This window comes from Bos grunniens, chromosome 8 (assembly GCF_055505025.1).
Source record: "Bos grunniens cultivar Pamir isolate PY7600 chromosome 8, Bosgru_T2T1.0, whole genome shotgun sequence".
Classification (NCBI taxonomy): domain Eukaryota; kingdom Metazoa; phylum Chordata; class Mammalia; order Artiodactyla; family Bovidae; genus Bos; species Bos grunniens.
Window position 1 is genome coordinate 40,218,745 of NC_141172.1, and position 7,279 is coordinate 40,226,023.

The 7,279-nt window shown below is 43.9% G+C and overlaps 1 pseudogene across 1 annotated transcript; it reads left to right on the top strand.

Annotated features, from left to right (window-relative positions):
• Positions 1-2,142: 2,142 nt before the first annotated feature.
• On the top strand, positions 2,143-5,228 carry LOC147366952 (non-selective voltage-gated ion channel VDAC3-like; annotated as a pseudogene). The gene is made up of 2 exons (XR_015168830.1): positions 2,143-3,251; positions 3,360-5,228. The product of XR_015168830.1 is annotated as a non-selective voltage-gated ion channel VDAC3-like (transcript).
• The last annotated feature ends 2,051 nt before the right edge of the window (positions 5,229-7,279 follow it).

The following is a 7,279-nucleotide window of genomic DNA, read 5'->3' on the forward strand; positions in this document are numbered from 1 at the left end:
TTTAAGGAATCTCCACACTGTTCTCCATAGTGGCTGTACTAGTTCGCATTCCCACCAACAGAGGGAATGTTGAGGGTTCCTTTTTCTCCGTACCCTCTCCAGCATTTATTCCTTGTAGACTTCTTGACTCTGACCGGTGTAAGATGGTACCTCATTGTGGTTTTGATTTGCATTTCTCTGATAATGAGTGAGGAGAAGGCAATGGCACCCCACTCCTGTACTCTTGCCTGGAAAATCCCATGGACAGAGGAGCCTGGTGGGCTGCAGTCCATGGGGTTGCTAAGAGTTGGACAGGACTGAGCAACTCCACTTTCACTTTTCACTTTCATGCATTGGAGAAGGAAATGGCAACCCACTCCAGTGTTCTTGCCTGGAGAATCCCAGGGACGGGGGAGCCTGGTGGGCTGCCATCTATGGGGTTGCACAGAATTGGACACGACTGACGTGACTTAGCAGGATAATGAGTGATGTTGAGCATCTTTTCATGTGTTTGTTAGCCATCTATATATCGTCTTTGGAGAAATGTCTGTTTAGTTCTTTGGCCCATTTTTTGATTGGGTAGCTTATTTTTCTGGAATTGAGCTGCAGGAGTTGCTTGTATATTTTTGAGATTAATTCTTTGTCAGTTGCTTCATTTGCTATTATTTTCTCCCATTCTGAAGGCTTCGCCTTACTTATAGTTTCCTTTGTTGTGCAAAAGCTTTTAAATTTAATTAGGTCCCATTTGTTTCTTTTTGCTTTTATTTCCATTACTCTGGGAGGTGGGTCATAGAGGATCCTGCTATGATTTACGTCAGAGAGTGTTTTGCCTATGTTTTCCTCTAGGAGTTTTATAGTTTCTGGCCTTACATTTAGATCTTTAATCCATTTTGAGTTTATTCTTGTGTATGCTGTTAGAAAATGTTCTAGGTTCATTCTTTTACAAGTGGTTGACCAATTTTCCCAGCACCACTTGTTTAAAGAGATTATCTTTTCTCCATTGTATATTCTTGCCTCCTTTGTCAAAGATAAGGTGTCCATATGTGCGTGGATTTATCTCTGGGCTTTCTATTTTGTTCCATTGATCTATGTTTCTGTCTTTGTGCCAGTACCATGCTGTCTTGATGACTGTTGCTTTGTAGTAGAGCCTGAAGTCAGGCAGGTTGATTTCTCCAGTTCCATTCTTCTTTCTCAAGATTGCTTTGGCTATTCAAGGTTTTTTTGTATTTCCATACACATTTGTAGACTTTTTAATGTTGGCCATTCTGACTGGTGTGAGATGGTATCTCATTGTATTAATAATTTTGATTTGCATTTCTCTAACAATTAGTGATGTCAAGCATCTTTTCATATGCCTATTTGCCAAATGTATGTCTTCTTTGGAGAAATGTCTATTTAGGCCTTCTGCCCATTTTTCGATAGAGTTGTGTTTTGTTGTTGTTGCATTATATGAGGTGTTTGTATATTTTGGAAACTAAGCCCTTGTCAGTCACATAATTTGCAAATATTTTCTCCCAGTATGTAAGTTGTTTTTTCATTTTGTTCATAGTCTCCTTTGCTGTGCAAAACTTGTAAGTTTGCCCATTTGTTTATTTTTTTTTAAATTTTTATTGCCTTGGGAGACTGACCTAAGAAAACACTGGTACAATTTATGAAGCCTGATAATGTTCTAATTGCTTTTCAAGAAACTTTAACCTGGATTATAGAAACAATATGGCTGATGCTGCTGCCTCCACCTGAACCCAAGGCAGGCATTTGTAATCAATCCCTGCACTCTTTCCCACTGAACCCTGATATGACCTCACAGTTCTTAGCCTGACACCCTGGGAAGCCATTATGAGTCTGTAGAAGTGAGCACAAGAGATGAAATCCAATCACTTTTAATGACTCTAAACATTGATACTATTTCCCAATCTTTGAACAGTCTTAAAGATTTGTATTATTATGGATTTATAATTTTGCTGAAGCACAAATTTGATACTGATATCTGCTACAAGGTCAGTATGAGGGGAGTGTCTTTTTGTCGGTAACTCAGAGGATGCACCTCCATGTAATCAGTAACTCTCCTGAGGTATTGCTTAAAAATTGTCATTGTCTCCACCTTATTTTGGGACTTCCCTGGTGGCTCAGATGGTAAAGAATCTGCTTGTAATGCAGGAGACCCAGCTTCGATCCCTGAGTTGGAAAGATCCCCTGGAAGCTCACTCCAGTATTCTTGCTTGGGAAATCTCATGGACAGAGGAGCCTGGTGGGCTATAGTCCATTGGGTTGCAAAGGGTTGGACACTACTGAGCAACTAGCACTTTCAACACTTTCACCTTATTTTTAGAAATGTAAGCTCTTAGTGTCACTAAACAAATGATGTAGGGTAGAGCTTATTTTAATGGAGGAATTTAACAACTTTTTCTTATCTCAGTCATGTATCTATGGAATTCTTAAGAATCAAAGGGAATTACTTATTAAGTGCTAATTTACCGTGTTTTATGAGGAAATTACATTACCATAGTATTTGCAAGTTTGAAAGTGACCTCAGAGCATGTCTCCCCTGAATATCAAGAGAAAATGAATTAGGGAAACCTTGGAAACCTCAATCCTTCATGAAGCCATCACATTATATTTAAGACAAGGTCAGATCAGTGGTCTGAAGAAGACCTTCAGCAGTGCCCTGGTGGAGCAGACAGGCCCTTCAGTAGGAGATATGTATAACACCCCAACTTACTATGACCCATTAAAGACTACCGACAATGCCTTCAACAGAGGATATGGATTTGGCATGACTGAAAAAGATCAGAGAACCAGGTCATGTAGTGGAGTGGAATTTCCTACTTCTGGCCTTGCTTACTTACACTGATTCAGGGAAAGCATCAGGCAACCTAGAGACCAAATACAAGATCTGTAATTGTGGACTGACCTTCACCCAAGAGTGAAACACAGACAGTACTCTTGGGACAGAAATCTCTTTGGAGTACAAGTTGGAAAAAAGATTGTTTGTATCAAACATAGGAAAGAAGAGCAGGAAATTGAAGGCCTCCTATAAGTGGGCTTGTTTCCATCTTGGCAATAATGTTGGTATAGATATTTCTGGACAAGTTATCTATGACTGAGCTGTGTTGATCTTTGAAGGTTGGCTTGCTGGCTATCACATGAGTTTTGACACAGCCAAATCCAAACTGTCACAGAGTAATTTCACTCTGGGTTACAAGGCTTCAGACTTCTAGCTGCACCCTTACATGAACTATGACACTGAATTTGGAGGGTTGGTCTACCAGAAGGTGAATGAGAAGATCAGAACATCAATAAACCTTGTGTAGGTAGCCGGCAGGAACACCTGTATCAGCATGTCTGCTGAGTACAGGTTGGACTGTAGAACTTCTCTCTCTGGTAAAGTAAATAATGCCAGCCTGATTGGACTGGGCTATACTCAGACCCTTCAACCAGGAGTGAAACTGACTCTGTCAGCTCTCATCGATGGAAAGAACTTCAGTGCAGGAGGGCACAAGATCGGGCTGAGATTTGAACTTGAAGCTTAATGGAGTTTTGAATAAAGCATCATTTTTGTCCCTGAACGTGAAGAGAAATGAACCCAGTATGTTCTGGCTTTTAAATTCTTCTGTGAAATTTCAAAAGGGTGAACTTTTTATTCTTCCAAAGATTTGTAATCTTCCCCACTCTGAAGCCTAGACACCAAGCCCATCTTCAGGGAGGTGCTTGAAGGCATGCCTGAAAGTTGTCATGTTCGTGTCTCATTTCAGTTCAGTTCTGCAGTGTTATTTTCAATGTGTTCCTCATGACAATGCAGTGTCATGTTACAAAGGAGATGACCCGACCCTCCGGTTGTCCATCACCTCCTGCATGTCCCACACCACTTTTTCATGACCTGGTAACATACTGGTCCCTGTGCAGTAGTTGAATCTTTGGTTTTGCATCATAAACCCATCACATTTGGAACATTAAAAAAAGACAAGTCCAAAGCCCTCGCAAGTCAGCAAGTTGGCCAGGGGCTGATGTCAGGAGCTGCTCTGAGGTAGCCTGCATCTAGCCAGACAGCTGTGGGACTTGGATGTTGCACAGGCTAAGGAGCTCCAGGATGTATACCAGCAGTTGGTGTAGATGTTAAATTGTGCATTTGACTGCCAGTAACACAAGACCCTGACTGAAGATAACCAGTAACTTCATCATATCACAGAACAAGAAGTCCTGAGGTAGAGTGGTCTCCACGATTGGTGACTGAGTAGCTTGGAGATTTCCTCAAGGACTGAGGTTCTTCCCTCCTTTGGCTCTGCCATCCCCCTTCCTAGGTCAGACTCCCCTTAGAGGCACAAAGTGACTGTGGAAGTAACAGGAGCCACATCTACACACACCAGTGTCTGGAGTCTTAAGAAGAGGCTGTCACCTCTGGTGTCCCCTCTTGGTGATAAAGGTAGTTAACATTTATGTAGCACTTACTATGTTCTAGGCACTTTACAAACATTAATTTTGATCCTTAACAACACTCCTGTTGCTGCTGCTAAGTCACTTCAGTCATATCCGACTCTGTGCGACCCCATAGATGGCAGCCCACCAGGTTCCCCCGTCCATGGGATTTTCCAGGCAAGAGTACTGGAGTGGGGTGCCATTGCCTTCTCCACACTTCTGTTAGGTATGTATTATTATTAACCCTGTTGAACGGATGAGGAAATGGAGGCAGAAAGGTTAAGTAACTTTCCAAATGACACAGCTAGTGAGTGGTAGTGCCAGGATCATCAACCAGGCAGTCTACTCCAGAGTTCAATCCACTCCAGAGTCCGTGCAGAACCACAAAGCTCTCTGCACTGCAAGAAAACCTTTCCAGAAGCAGCCCACAGACTTGTCTTCCTGTTTCAGTGGCCAGACCTGAGTCACATGCTCACCTCTAACTCAGTCACTGCCAAGAGATATGGGATCACTGCAGAGGAGCTGAGCTGGTTAGGATTTATCACTAAGCTGGAGATAGACTCATCTTTCCCAAGAGACAGACTCTGAAAAAAAAAAAAGAAAAAAAAAGGGTTCTGTTTCCCAAGAAGGATAATGGACATGCAGCAAGGAACCACTGTCATCTGCTTATGAGGGGCTGCCTAGAAATAGCCCAGCTGCTCTACTAATTCCATTCCCTGTGCATTTACAAGGTAAGATGGTGTATTGCACCGTAGTCATCCACATACGTATCTTTCCCTCTTCCCACTTGCTTGCAAGCACTCCAAAGATAGGAACAGATCTCACAAATTTGCATATTCCCCACAGGGCCTGGCATAGGGCCTGGCTCATAGAAAGTGTTCAAGAAACGTTTGTTCATTGTAACTGAATTTTCATTCTCAAGTCTACTTAATTGGAGAGGTCAACAGTTGGCCATGCTCAAGGCAGACAGATAATGCATTTTCACATTGATCTAGCAATCGAATAAATTCTGGGGAACTTCCCTTGCCATGCAAAATAGCGTGAAATCACACATTAACATAGGTTAGTGCAGAAGCCCAAACTTATTAAATTGTTAGTGTCTTGCACTCAGCACCCTTGGAAGTAATATTAATGTCCCATTTTATTATGACTTGACATTTCCACTACATTTAAAGAAACACATCAGAGAGCCACAGTCAGAGCAGGCTACATAATTTGTACCACCCAATGCAAAAAGAAGATGCAGAGACCCAGGCTGGGTAAATGAGTCAGTCTCCCCTTTCGAGCCCCTTGTTCCAAACCGTGGTGGACAGGTGACTCCCAAGACTGCAGCTTCCCAGTGCCGAGGTGGAGAATGGATGAGAGGACCCTTGGATTTGCCACTGACCTCAGTCCCTGCGCAGGAAGTAGCATTGCTCTTCCCCACCCAAGAAACAGCTGGACACATGCCTGATTCCAGTTCTGCCTGTGGCTTGCCAGGAACCCCCATGGGTACAGAGTGTAACAGAACTCAGGCCACCCCCACCTATTGCTACTGAAGTCCTAGGGGCAGGGGCAAGGAGGGGGAGGCCCGGCAGAACCTGGGGCTTCGTGGCTGTATTCTAGAGAGGCAGAGGGAAGGCAGAATCCTGTCCCTGTGAACTGAAGCTGCCAGCCTCAAGTGCATGCACTGAAGTCCCAGCACACTGCACTAACAAAACACAGATTCAAAGATAAAAATAAAGATCTCAGGACAGCGATTCCAGAGCATTAAACCACACACACTCAGCACAGGAACCTGTGCAACTGCACTTAACCCCACGCCCTGGCCGTCGAAGTGAGGTGTAGGCCCTTGCTCAAATGTGAATTCTGTCTATGGAGAAGAGAGGTGCCTTTTTAAGTCATCCTGTTCTACAAAAGCTGGTTGAATACGTGAGCTTATCTACAAGGATGAGGAAGAAATTAGACAATGAAGAGGTTAATTGCTCTCTGCAAGTGTTCAGTGGCTCCGCCCCAAATGTGTACTGTGGTGACTTTGGACTTGATCCTGTAGACAGGGAGCCAGGAGCACCCATTCTTCCCTCCCTCACCTTTCGGCACAAGTGGTACTTTAGCCAAAATAAAGTGAGAGAGTGAAGTCGCTCATTCATGTCCGACTCTTTGCGACCCCGTGGACTGTAGCCCCCCAGGCTCCTCCGTCCATGGGATTCTCCAGGCAAGAATACTGGAGTGGGTTGCCATTTCCTCTACAAAGCCAGAAGTGTGGCCACAGGGAAAAAAGTGGATTTTTGCAGCCTCACAACTACAAAACAGCCACGAAATTTGTGATAAACATTTTTTAGGAAAGCAGTTTTGTATGAAGTAGTAGGCATAATAAACAGAGCCTAAATTGAGATCTGTGTCTGGGAGCATCCGTTGAATGGGGTGGACCCATGAGGAGGTGGAAGGTGCCTGAGAGAACAAAGATAGGAAATGTGACATTTGTGCCTAAGAATCTCATCCAAGTTCCCAGGACTGTCATGGAACCTTGCCATCACCGATCCCTTCCAGCACTTCTGTGAAGGCTTCACCCTCCTGCCAGCACACCCAAGGGGGTCCTTGGCCAGCTCCCTCTGAAGTCAGTCAGCTATGACGATCACCAGCTGTTCCCCGTCAAGACTGGCCTGGTTGATATCTGAGCCTCCCTCTTGGCTAGCCATCCCTGCAATGCCTCCATTAGGGTTTATTGTGTGACCAGGTCCCCGTGCTTCCGATTTGATGTCCCACCACCAGCTGCATATCTGAGCCCCTCTCCAGGCAGGGGGTGTGTGTCTCTTGAATGTGAATCGATCCTAATATTAAAAAACAAAACAGGACCCAGTGTTTTTTACATTACCATCTGACATTCCAAGCGAAGCTCATTTTCAGA